The 14,469-nt window shown below is 33.2% G+C and overlaps 3 pseudogenes; all 3 read right to left on the reverse strand.

Annotated features, from left to right (window-relative positions):
* Positions 1–132: 132 nt before the first annotated feature.
* On the reverse strand, positions 133–8,594 carry LOC148587850 (anti-H(O) lectin 1-like; annotated as a pseudogene).
* Positions 7,152–7,260, reverse strand: LOC132191172 (U6atac minor spliceosomal RNA; annotated as a pseudogene).
* A 1,272-nt stretch (positions 8,595–9,866) lies between the features above and the next one.
* On the reverse strand, positions 9,867–10,880 carry LOC148587851 (uncharacterized; annotated as a pseudogene).
* Between the last annotated feature and the right edge of the window lie 3,589 nt (positions 10,881–14,469).

Consider the following 14,469-nt stretch of genomic DNA (forward strand, 5'->3'; position numbering starts at 1 on the left):
CAACTACAAAAATTGAAACATTAGAAAAGATTGCAATTTGCAAACTTACTCCAACATAACAATGACTCAATGGCAAGATACAGAATACGACATATATAAACATGCATACGAGCAGAGATGCGCGCTAACTATTTAACGGCCAGCTTCAAGGTTTGGCTCGGTTATAGAGGGATTATTAGACACAAAGATTCTGCAGGTACATGATACGTGGCAACAGGCATTTTCATAGGAATTTGCAAACTTACTCCAACATAACATTGACTCAATGGCAAGATACAGAATACGACATATATATACATGCATACGAGCAGAGATGCGCGCTAACTATTTAACGGCCAGCTTCAAGGTTTGACTTGGTTATAGAGGGATTATTAGACACAAAGATTCTGCAGGTACATGATACGTGGCAACAGGCATTTTCATAGGAAGCTTTGGCAGCGGGGCCTCTGAATTAAGAACTTGAATTGCTTGTCTTATTGAGGGCCTCAAACTTCGATCAGGATGAGCACACCATAGCCCAACAATCATTAGACGCTCTACCTGCTTCACTTGGAGATCCATGTCCAGCGTCTCATCAACAGCCCATAGAAACTTTCCCCTTCCAAAGAGATCCCAAATCCATGCAACTAGCCCCATTTCAGAGTTATTTTCAATAGGATCAATTTGGTAAGAGAGGCTTATATTTTCCTGAGTATTACAAGTATGCTGGTAGCTAGCTCCAAGAGATAGTAAGATTCTTGGTAGTACCATTATAAGCAATATCCATATATACTTCAGCAGGATCTCTACTGTGTAAGCTAGCATTAATCCACCTGGTTTAGAGGTTTGAGGCAATTGAATTGATGTTGATTCCCACGTGCTCAAATTTAGGATCCCAGTCATCTGAATAAGAGTCAAACTCGACAAGAACAATTTGGTTTTTAGAAGAGCTGTTGGTTGTGTTATATAGGCCAAGAAAACCACCGGCAGAATTCGGTGGGATTTGAATGTAAGAATTCAATATATAATTAAATGCTAATTGACAATAAAATTAGCAGCGGAATGAATAATTATATAAATACTTCTAGCCATGCTTTGCTCAAGCCAATTGAAGAACAGCTTCACAGAAACAAATCTGAAAACAAAAAAAAAAAAATATTGAGAGGTTCTTTTGACCTATGTCTATTAGTGAGTGCCAATTGATGGAATACACAGGCCTTATTTATAGGTAGGTCAGGGGACCCTCAATTAGAGCTGTTACCTTAATTATTCCTCACATCAAAGAATAAAAATCAAATCAATACAGCTAATTGATTCCACAAAAATAAAATCATTAATGAAATCAAATACTTGTTCCACAAGAATTAAATTAGTAATTTAATTCAGAATATTTGATTTACACAATAAGTTTTAATTGGAATAAATTATTGAACACCGTAATTTTATAATTACAAATTTACAATAATATATGTGACATAAGGGACATACTTTAAATGGAATTTCTTACATTCTCCCACTTGGCCCTTATGACACATAAATTCCTTATGGTGTTCAATTCTATGATATGGCTAATACTTTATTTATTCCAAGCATTCATGGAATCCTCCCACTCATTCAAGGAATACTACACACTAATCATGGCGGTAAAGCTTTCATATGATAAGCCGTCCGTTCCATGTATCACAATGTCTAATACGTCCCTAAATGAGTACTTTATGGATAATGTACTTTATGAACAAACTTCTTATAAGTCATTCGGGTCCAAACTTAATTTTATCCCCATGGATAAAAATAATATATATGCGCACAAAAATCTTTATAACATTATTTTTATGTCTATAGACCAATTAAAGAGAAACTAAGCATAAATAAATTAATGAATCTCATATATTCCACATGACTTTATACTTTCTTTACCGGTAAACCTTTAGTCATGGGATCCGCAATCATTAATTCAATACTTATATGCTCAATAGACATTTATTGTCACTTAATGTTCTCTTTCATAGTGATACTTTATGTCGATATACGTACTTCTGCTTCTACACAGTTTATTCTTAAAAAATATAACTGTAGTAGAATTAACTCAGAAGATCTTTATGGGTCTAGCTATAAAATCGACAATCTTGAGACCTTTAACAAATATGTCTCAACCATAATGCCTGTGTAATTAATTCACAGCATGTAATGACTTTTTGCTTTCATGGTGGATGTAGCAACTGTAGTTTGCTTACTGCATCTTCAGTACACATATACTGAAGTTGATTCTCTACTATCTACACATTTAGAAAAAGTCAAACTTGAATAAACACCACCAAATGGTAAGTGTATCTTTAGGTTAAACTGTAGTTCTTGGTTCATTGCATATTCCACAATACTATATTGACCCAATAGTCCAACTGCTATTTCAATGTCAGGTCTAATGTAGACCTGTGCATACACATGGAATATTTGCCTTTGTTCCAATACATTTTGGGACATTATCCCCTTTAATAATAGGTGCTACTGAAGATTCATAGTTCTTCATTCTGAATCTCTCCCAAAACTTTAGTGAGAAGAACCTAATGTAGCAAACCTAAATTAATGCTTGCAAGCAAAATATTATCTATATACAGGACTAAAAAAAATGTAACTTTACTCTCACTGACCTTAAGGTATATTCAATGATTAACAAGGTTCTCAATAAACCCATGTGAGGTAATAACCTTGTAAAAATTTTGTATACCATTGATGAGAGACATATCTTAGTTCCTTAATAGATATCCTTAATTTTGCAAGCTTTCTGACTGTTATTAATAAAACTCCTTAAGTTGTCTTATGTACACCTCTTCCTTAAGATCCTTATTCAGAAAAATTGTTTTTCACATCCTTTTGATATAGCTCTAAAACAAAATGAGCTACTCATACCATGATAATCAATGCCTTCCTTTTGAGTAAAATCATTGGCTACAAGTCTAACTTTATATCGTTCAATATTACCCGGAAGTATCCTTTTAGGTTTTATAAACCCATTTGCAGCCTATGGCTACAACTCCCTTTGGTAAGTCAACAAGATTGCAGACTTGAATTTTAGCCAAAGATTTCATCTCCTTTTTCATGGCATTGAAACACAATGTGAAGTTATCTCCACCCAAAAAGATATGAAAACAAATTTTGGATCGTCCTTAGGTCCGACATAAAAATCAGACTCCTGGAAGTATACAACATAATCACTAGAGATTGTTGGTCACCTTATTCTAGAAAATCTTCTTAATCCTACTTCATTTACTTTTGACAAAGTCTGAGTAGGTTCATTCTGAACTTGTTCCTTATAAGTTGACTGTTTTTGAAATCGATTGTGCTTGAAGATAATCAATTTGATTTTTCTTAAGCACAATCAAACACCTTTCACGTGAAGGGGCTTCAGTCAACTTTTGTGCTTCCTCTAATTCAATCTCTTAAGGATAAGCACTCCCACTAAGTTCAGCGTTCTCTAGAAATTTTTAATATTAGACTCAACAATTCTAGGACTAAATGAAGAACAGTAAAGCCTAAACCCTTTGGAGTTTACTGTATAACCTATAAAATTTCGCTAGTTGTCCTTGAAGCTAATTACCTTAGGTGTGGATTATAAATCCTCACTATAGCAAAACAACCCCATATGTGTAAACAATTTGAACTTGGTTCCATTCATTCCTTAATTTAGGTGTCTTATGTACAACTCTGAATGGAATCGAGTTAAATGTATACACAGCGGTTTTTAAAGCTTCACTCCATTAGGAGAATAGAACATTACCTTTCATGTCCCTTTTTCGTGTACCTACCATAATACTATCTACCTCTATCAGATCTTACGATCTTGATTTTCTTTTGTTTTGTTTCTCTACTTCTACCTTATAGGTACTGGAAGCATTAATGCCCAAACCTTATGATTTAGAAGATAGAGATACATAAACCTTATATAGTTATTACTGGAAGAGATAGGATATCTCTAACCATTTAGGCAAGAAGTATGAAAAGGTTACACTTGTACATGATCTCGAGAATTTCAAAAATCCTTTTGTTGGCACCTTTAGTGGTATAGTTTGTCTGCTTTTCCTTAATGCAGTCCACATAAATACCAAAGATAGTAAATTTCAAGAGTCATAAAAACTCTATCATTTATCGACATTTTATTCTTTATAGAGATATATTCCAATCTCCAATGCCATAACATAGAGGATTTTCTCATTTATAAGACTCTGCTTTATGTCAACATTTATATGCAGGGATTAATTTTTCAAAAATTGGGATCTAGATCAATTTTAAATAGACCATTAATTTAATATTCCACCCAAAAGTTTTAACAATATTCAAACTTGATTTTAACAAACTAAAATAGAAATTAAATTTCTAAAAGAATTGTGGAATATATAAAAAACATTATTAAGGTCAAAATAATGTAACTGATTTTTTTTTTTTTAAAAAAAAAAAATTAATCTATAAATCCCAACAACCTCCAATTGTAAACAAGTATTATTTAGAAAACCCTGCATTATGTTGACAACGTGGACCAATAAACCAAATTCAATCCACATAGTCCTTAGGAGAGTCAATAAAAGAGATTCATGACACACTAGGTGTATGAGATTTCCTTTATTTCAAGTCATTTATGATACTTTATTCAATCATTCTTTATATGCCTATAATTTTCCTTAGTGTAAAAGAAACAAGTATCTTAATTGCCATAATACTTTGTTGGCACCTTGTTCTCATTCATCAACTATTAGACATGATTGCCTATAAAGGTCTTTCCCTTAACATGAGTAACTTTCTGGATTCTCATGTCTTAATCTCTCATCTTCTTGAACACACATGATCAGAAGTTTTTTTTTTTTTTTTTTTTTATCAATTATCCTTATGTGTGCCACATGATATTTGAAAAAAAATACCATATTTAGATGAGAGAATAAAAATGACTAAAAACCTCAACATTTAGGGACTTTATAATGAGTTGTTATGTCCTTCATTTCCATAATGTGCACAGGCACATTTTGAAACTGTAAAAGGTTTTACTTTAAAGCTTTTCTATTAGGGTGTAGGCCAAAGCCTTATTGGAACTCACTAAATGTTCCTCAATGACCTTTCTTTGGCCCTAAAACATTAAGGAATAAAACCCTAACGCTTTCCTTGATATGAGATTTCATGAACATTGAAACTTAAGCGATTTAAATCACTATTATCATTCATGTTTAATAATCTCATGTGGCATACTTGATTTCGTCCATACGAAGCGCCAATTCAGTCTCCAAACACCCCAAAGTGAAAAGCACATTTTTCTTTTCAGTCAGGAAAAATTACCACTAAGAATTATTGGAACATAAAATACTAATAATTAAAGCAGTAGGAATTCATCCAGTAACCAAGAAAAATTATATACTTTAATGCTATGAAATAACCTTATTTAAATTAACCAATGTTAATTTAATAGTAAATTTCAACCTACCTGTGGGCAAAGGTGCATCACGCATGAAATTTACTTTTTATTAATAAGACTAATAAATTTAGCATTAATAAATAAAATTTTTCGTACCTGTGGGCCTAAGAGAAATTTTATTTTCAATGTTAAATTTACTATCTTATCCTAATTAACTCATAAAAATAAAAACGTCCCTGTGGGGATTGGCAAATTAAATTTATGAATTAATTACAACACGATGTTAATTTTCTTTATGAAGTTCATATATATAATCTTGATGCAATTATCATTATAAAATCGGGATGTTGTGGCTCTCCCAAAATTATTATGACAATTACAACTTCATTAACATCAAATTTATTTAAATTAACTAATGTTAATTTAATAGTAAATTTCAACCTACCTGTGGGCAAAGGTTACATTATACATGAAATTTACTCTTTATTAATAGGACTAATAAATTTAACATTAATAAATAAAATTCTCCGTACCTGTGGGCCTAAGAGAAATTTTATTTTTAAAGTTAAATTTATCATCTTATTCTAATTAAGTCATAAAAATAATAACGTCCCTGTGAGGATTAGTAATTAAATTTATGAATTAATTACAACAGGATGTTAATTTTCTTTATGAAGTTCACATATATGGTCTTGATGCAATTATCATTATAAAATCGGGATGCTGTGGCTCTCCCAAAATTATTATGATAATCACGACTTCATTAACATCCAATAACTGTATAGATGCCAAAACTAAAGTCCCCAAGAATAAAAGACAAAACCAACATGTCAGTGGGTAAACAATATTTTTTCAAAGTACAACTGGATAGTGTCCTAAGTAAGTGAGGGGGTGCACAATGGCACACTTAAGTCCCAAGACTTGCCTTGCCAGAGCTTTCCGATTGCAATTTTGGATAGTACTATAAAAATTTACCAACATATGTGGCCTAGTTAATTATTCTCAGGTACATGCATCAAGCAATTTATATTTAAACAAGATAAATAAAAGAATAAATATATCCTCAAGTTCATGTATTAAAGAAACAATAATTTAATACTTAACAATTTAAATCATAAGATGAATAAGAAATGTAACATTAAAGCATAATAATCTGAATAGCCTAAAGGTCTTGAAGTGACATTAGGCCCTTTATCCCTTAAGAACCCAAGTTCTAAACCCACTAGGGCCCAAAACGTTTTCCCCCTTTTTTTTTAAAAAAAAAAAAACCAAAACAAAACAAAACAAAAAATCTGAATGGCCTATTATATTGGGTCTTTCTTTATCGGGTTGGACCACTTTATTGGGTTACGGGTCAGCCCACTTAATGACCCAGTTTTTTTTTTATTATTATTATTATTTTTTTATTTATAACTGGATCGGGCTTAGGTTAAAATAAACCCATACCCAATAGCCCCAAACACTAAACCCGGTTCCAAATGGGTTTGAAAAAAATCCTACCCGGATCATCATGTTCCCCAACCCGAAAAATACCCAACCCTAGCGCCGCCGCCCTTTCCCCTTCCTCTTCCCCATCCGCCGGCCATCGGCGCCACTTCCTTAATGCGCCGGCCACGCAGAGCTGCCACCCAACAGCAAACGGCCATTGTCACCAGCAAGGGGCCGTTACACCCTTTATGCGGCCAAAACCGCTGCAGGTGGGAGGGGAATACCGGTGCTGCAGGTAGGGGAAAACTGGTGCTGCAAGTGGGGAAAGACCGGCACTGCAGGTGGGGAAAGCCAGTGTTGGTTATAGATCCACCCCAAGGGTGGGAAGCCTTAACTGGATGTGTGGATAACAGGAACGGCCTTTCGAGATGCCAACCATCTCTTCTTTCTACAAACATTAATGGCCTGTACTTATTTTATCTCAACAAAATTTTAACAGGGCCGTGGGTTTCTTTCTTTTCACCACCCTCTCTAGCCCTAAGGACAATATGGTCAAGTCCCCAAAAAACACCAAGAATTGTTAGCTTTGAAGTCCAAACAGAACAATGTATCCAAATGAACCAAAACTAAACATCCATATACAAGCTTCACGTAAAAACACAAGCTTTATTTTATTTCAACATAAACAAGTATCAACAGGACCGTGCAACAAATAAAAAATATCTTGGGTTTCAGCTTGTTTCAAGCTATTTTTGTTTCAATAATTAATTGAACAAAATGAATATTATTGAAACAAAAATACAAATTTACAGCAGGCATATCTAAAAATTAGACTGAGCAAATATGGCCTAAAGGAGGCTTTGATACCACATGTAAGAATTAAGATATATAATTAAATGCTAATTGACAATAAAATTAGTAGCGGAATGAATAATTATATAAATACCTCTAGCCATGCTTTGCTCAAGCCAATTGAAGAACAGCTTCACAGAAACAAATCTGAAAACAAAAAAAAAAATATTGAGAGGTTCTTCTAACCTATGCCTACTAGTGAGTGTCAATTGATGGAATACACAGGCCTTATTTATAGGTAGGTCAGGGGACCCTCAATTAGAGCTGTTACCTTAATTATTCCTCCCATCAAGGAATAAAAATCAAATCAATACAGCTAATTGATTCCACAAAAATAAAATCATTAATGAAATCAAATTCTTGTCCCACAAGAATTAAATCAGTGATTTAATTCAGAATATTTGATTGGAATCAAATACTTGTTCCACAAGAATTAAATCAGTAATTTAATTCAGAATATTTGATTTACACAATAAGCTTTAATTGGAATAAATTATTGAACATCGTAATTTTATAATTACAAATTTACAATAATATATGTGACATAAGGGACATACTTTAAATGGAATTTCTTACATTGAAAACCTACGGGAGCAAGAAAAAATGCAAACCCAGATCCATAATCCTTGTTTCCTTTGGTGTCGACGGTGAAGGAGAAGTGGGTGGTGAAGCTTGAGAGTTTTTTCTTGTCGGAGCTCCAGAGTTGCACGTTGTGAGCATAGGTGACTCGACCGACCCGACTTGCGTAACTGACATTTGTTAAAACAATGACTCCGTTAGAAGACATTGTATCTCCACTACACAATATGTCAGGCATATCGCTATCAAAGCGAGGAATTTGGAAGGAGATGGAAGTAGCGCGCAGAGGGAAGAAGAAAACAAAAGGAGAGGATGAGAGGATGAGAGGTGGTACAAGTAAGTGGTAGAAACAGCTGGCCATGGCTAGCTTGGGTGATCAACCGAGGAAGAGACCAGAAAGTTCGAGCAAGAAAATGATCGAGCTAGCTAGCTACCACAACCACATGCAACTATGCAAGTGATCATACTAACTTTGGTAGAACTTATATGGATGGAGAGTTCTTCAAATAAAGGTTATTTATTATTATTATTATTTAATTTATCTTCTTTGGAATTTAGAGGTTTTATTTGAGGTAGAATTGGCTTAATTATATTGGCTTTTGGCTAAATGTTTTCTCATAAAGGTGATGCCCTTTGGCTAACCGCTAAACATATTGTTGCTTTTGTAAAATGGCCTTCGGAGTATATATGTTGACACCGGTGACTTTCACCCCCATCAAGTTAATTCGTAGGGTCGAGCTTTAATTTGCTCTTTTCTTCCCCAATTAATTTGATTTAGGTGTTGTAAAATAAATACATATTTAATTCTTTTTTTTTCTTTTTTCTTTTTTTTTTTTTTTTATGAGAAAGAGAGCGAATGTAAAATTGAGTGCGAACCCTAGAAAAAACTACAACACGCTATAGCGCGTAAGCCAAATCCTTCATTCTCTAAGTTGGAGAATCGACATATTACTTTGCTCTCGCTTACTTAATTTCTCATACTTATGAAGAGGAAGAGTTGAAGCATGAGTGTGACTCTAAGAGAGAAAAAGAGATCAGAGACATGTTGTCGTTTAGCCTTGGTAAAAGAGAAGTTTGTCACTTTGTTTTCTCTTTTGTTTTGGATGTCGTTTAATCTCTTCTATTTAGATGGCCTTTTTTTGTAACGTTGTAATTTCTTCATATTCAGGGGCTATATATATATATATATATTTACTTTTACTGGTTGAAGTATAATCATATGTAATGATGAATAGGTGTGAAAATGTATTGTCTTACAAAATCACATTTGTATTAATGGATTCAACAAATGGATGTAAAGAAAGAAAATATTGTTTGAGAAAGAGGAAAAATAAATTAATACATTAAGTCACAATCTAAAAGGCAAAGTATAAAATAGTAGTTATTTAATAAGATGAGTTAAAAGACACCAATTACAAATAAATGTTTTTAAACTAGGAAGCAGTGGCGGACCCAGGAAATTCGTCCATGAGGGGCATGGGTTTTTTTTTTTTTTTTTTTTTTTTAAATGAATACAAAAAATAAAGTTTAACAAAAATATAACAAGCTGAATAAATGAATAATTCAACAAAAATTTTAATTATGTTCTAAAACATGTAAATATAACTTACAATTTGTTTTGTCACTACTAGCACTAAGGCAATTGTCCTCGACGAGTCTTCATACCTTGGAATCGCTTCATGATTTCTTCATTACTGATAGTCTTGAATATATCTTTCTCAATGTACGTAACCAAACAATCATTCATCCATTGATCTCCCATTCGGTTGCGTAGACGATTTTTAACAATATTCATTGCTGAAAATGCTCTCTCAACAGATGCTGTCGCAACTGGCAGAATCAAAGACAATGTTACCAATGAATAAACCAAGTGATATACGACATCCTTTTTCATCTCTACCAATTTCTCAGCGAGTTATCCAATCCCTTTGAGTGTTGCAAATTCATCACTAGAACGCATGTCAACAATATATGTTTCAAATTGGTTGTCTAAAGTAATAAGTTGAACTGCTGAAAAATCATTCGGATAGAATTGAGCAAGACGAAGTAATTTCTCCTTGTTAAAAGAAACAAACATGCCATCTGGACTCAAGCACGCAACACAGAGTAATAATTCAGAATTTGCTTCATTAAAGCGACTGTTAAGTTCTTGGAGTTGCATATCTATAACAGTATAATAAAGCTCCACATGGTAATGGTGTGAATTTTTCATGTCTTGAGCTTTTCGTCGTGATCGAGGTTGATAAAGTTCATCCATATTGGGGACAAAAATATTGTTTTTGGTACAAAACTTAGAAACTTCTTCAAATAAGGAATCCCACCCATCTTCTCTCATAGCCTGTAAGCGTAGCTTTGAAATTTCAACTAGCTTCATTGCATTCAGAATATCTTGGTCTTTTCATTGAAGTGCTTGAGATAACTCATTTGTAATCCCCAAAACATTTTTCATCAAATGTAAATTGAAAGCAAAATCAAAAGTTTGGAGTGATTGAATTAGTATATTTGCTTCTGCTCTCTGTTCAGAATTTAAACCATCTTCAATTACGTCTTCAACCATATCGATAACAAAAGAAAACATGGTAAAAAGACTAATAATTGCACCATAATGAGAACTCCAACGTGTATCACCAGGTCTCTTTATGTTCATTTCTTGATTCAAGCCATGACCAGTTGGCATTTCATTATTTTGTAGTGCTTCTACTACTTCAGTAGTTCGTTTTTCACGAAGTACGTCACGACGTTTGCAAGATGCTCCAACAACATTAAAGATACTATTGACCAAACTAAAAAAAGTTGCAATTTGAATGTGATTTTTGGCAACAGCAACTAAAGTGAGTTGAAGTTGATGTGCAAAGCAATGAACATAATAGGTAGACGAATTGTCATTCAAAATAAGTGTTTTAAGTCCATTCAACTCACCTCGCATATTGCTAGCTCCATTGTATCCTTGTCCTCGCAATCTGCTAATACTTAAATTATGTTTGCTAAGCACTTAATCAATTGTCTTCTTCAATTCTGCAGCTGTGGTAGTGTTAACATGTGTAATGCCTAAAAAACGTTCCATCACATGGCCCCGCTTATCTACATAACGCAAAACAATTGCCAATTGTTCTTTAATAGATATATCACGGGATTCATCAACTAGGATAGCAAATGACGAGTCTCCAAGATCTTTAAGAATAGCATCTATAGTTTCACTTGCTGCAGCATTTGCTATATCTTTTTGAATGTATGGTGCAATCATTTGATGATTTTCAAGAGCATTTTCTAAGACTACCTTGTCAATTTCTTCATTATGTGTCGCAAGAAACCGCAACAATTCACGAAAATTTCCTTGATTACTTGAACCTTTAGATTCATCATGACCACGAAATGCTAATCCTTGTTGTTGTAAAAAGCGAATACAATCAACTGATGCATTCAAACGAGTCCTATATATCATTTTCTGCTGATCCGATTGTTTGTCAAAAAATGTTATGATACTTTGTTTATGGTTTAACAAAGCTTCACATTTTTGCCGAGCTTGATTATGTGCACTATTGTGAGCCCCCACATGACCTTCGAACTTCTCTTTCTTTTTCTAATTACTAAACCCTTCAGTAACAAAAGTTTCTCCCCCTGCTTGATTTCCAATGTCCGGTTTAAAGAGATAACAATATAAGCAATATGCAGCATCTTTCTCCTTACTATACTCCAACCATTTATATTCTTTAAACCATGTTGGATTAAAACGACGCATTGTTTGTCCAAACTTTTTTCTTGGAAAATCATGGTCAAATGGTTGACAAGCTCCTTTTTGTAGATATGCTCTTCGAATTTGGTCTATATCACTAGAATGATAATCACACATTTTTTTTCTAAAACAAGGATCTGAGGGCAGATTTGCTAAATCTACTTCAACACGAGGTCGTTTAGAATTTGATTGGAGCTCAATAGAATCGTTGTTTTTCTCCATAATCTCAGATAACTACAAATATATATTCATAAATAATTAAATATAAAAACAATTGTCAAGAATAGGCTGAATTAATAGCAATATAAATATTAAAACAATCAATTGAAAAGAACAATTTAAATCTAAATCTAAATATTTAATTACATCCATCAATTTTTCGTTGAAGTTGTTATCAAGAATAAGCTGAATTAATAGCAATATAAATATTAAAGCAATCAATTGAGAACAATTTAAATCTAAATCTACAAATTTAATTACATATTTACATAATTACATCCATCAATTTTTGTTGAAGTTATTATCAAGAATAGGCTGAATTAATAGCAATATAAATATTAAAACAATCAATTGAAAAGAATAATTTAAATCTAAATCTAAAAATTTAATTATATATTTACCTACCTCAATTTTTCGTTGAAGTTATTATCAAGAATAGGCTGAATCGATGATTCGGTAAATCCTGAATAGCAATATAAATATTAAAACAATTAATTTAAAAGAATAATTTAAATCTAAATATCTCTACAAGAAGCCATGAATTTATATAAGAACATAATGAACATTTAAAGGGTACCTGGGGCTGGGTTTGCAGGAAGAAGGACGAAGAGAAATTTGGGTAATTTGAAATTTGATTAGAAAATTGTACTGTGCACCACTCACACAGATTAGAAAGTTTCAAAGCACAAGCAACGTTGTAGTATAGCCTTCAATTTTTTTTTTTCTTGTCTGGCAGACTGGGAATTGAGATCCTTCCAATTGAGCAGAAATTGAAGATTCTCCAATTGTTAATCGTGGTTCTTCCTTTTAAATTTAATGGTCTATAAAATGTCGGCTGCTTTTGTATAACCTAGACATTAAATGGTGGCTTTTGTTTTACCAAGGTTTAAATGATTTTATAGACCATTAGATTTAAAATGAAGGGCCACGATTAATAATTAGAAAATTTTCAATTTTTACCCAATTAAAAATTTTCAAATTTTTTCCCAATTAAAAAAAATCGGGATTCGGATCCACAGCCTGGCAGGCCTGACGCCTGGCCTGCCCCCTTGGCCAATGGCCTTGCACTTGTCTTATACGCATCCCATCCCTGGAGGCATATTATAATTTTTCTGTCTTGTGTGTTGTGTCATGACAATAGATTATAATTTTATTAATTTATAATATTATTTTTTCCACTCCAAAGTCCAAAGCAGGCTGCAGCTATACGAATTTCAACGAAAAACTGAACTGTTCATCATCTTCAAGCTTTCAACATTTCATTTTTCTGCAAAACTGCAACATTCAACTTTTTAAAAATTTTCAAATTTCAACGGAGCATAATATAGTCAGAGCTTGAGGAAGGGGGCATAATCATGGCTAAGAGGGGCATAATCAGGACATAAAAATTTTTTTACCATACTCAGGGGGGATTTTTGGGAGTTGAGGGTGGGCGGATGCCCCCCCTCGACCCCCCCTAGATCCGCCCCTGCTAGGAAGAGACATTAGCAGATCTAGACTATAAATAATTCCCAAGTTTGCTACTTGTAGACAATAGATTTTAGAATTTTGATTTCCCTCTACTTTTTTTTCTCTGGACTCTTGCATACATTGAAAGAATTTCAGAAACGAAAAGCAAGTTGACAACTACCAAGTTTAAATATCTTAGATATATAAATGATTATTTAGATACCCATCTTGACCATATGAGTCCGGAGCTTCTGTGCTTAACCCAATAGGACAAATAAATGAACTCATTAAGAGCGGGAAAGATCTCTACTTTTTTTTATTAAATGAAGGTATTTCATTACTTTTTTAATCATACCTTTAAATTTTAAAAAAGTGTCAATTTATGGTAACAATTTTTTAAAAATTTGCAATGTCAACATTTTTATCAAAATTCAGCTTTAAATCAGACGGGCACATAAGTTGAACCCTCGTTGGCTTATGTAGTTTTTTTACAACACATAAGCCAAATACTTCCTTCTTCAAGTTGGAGATCTAGAATAAGTTTTGATCGACTTATTGCATTGACTTTCTTGTAGGGGATGGCCCATGGCTAGAAGTTGCCATGAAGACACGGCGCGTTCCAGATCAAAGGGAAGGATGTCGATCTTCTCGCCAAGTTGGGCATCTTGCCCTCTCCACAGCACTAGTCTTGGCTCGCTAAGGATCTTTATTCCATTGAAGATAGTATAATTAGGGTAGACAGTTTTTTATATGGTTTATGAATTTGATATGAAATTAATATGAAATTAGTGATTTAGGGTTAAAGGTATGACTCATTTAATTAAATTGAGTATTA

Source organism: Corylus avellana, chromosome 1 (assembly GCF_965113065.1).
Source record: "Corylus avellana chromosome 1, dhCorAvel1.hap1.2, whole genome shotgun sequence".
In the NCBI taxonomy this organism is placed as follows: Eukaryota; Viridiplantae; Streptophyta; class Magnoliopsida; order Fagales; family Betulaceae; genus Corylus; species Corylus avellana.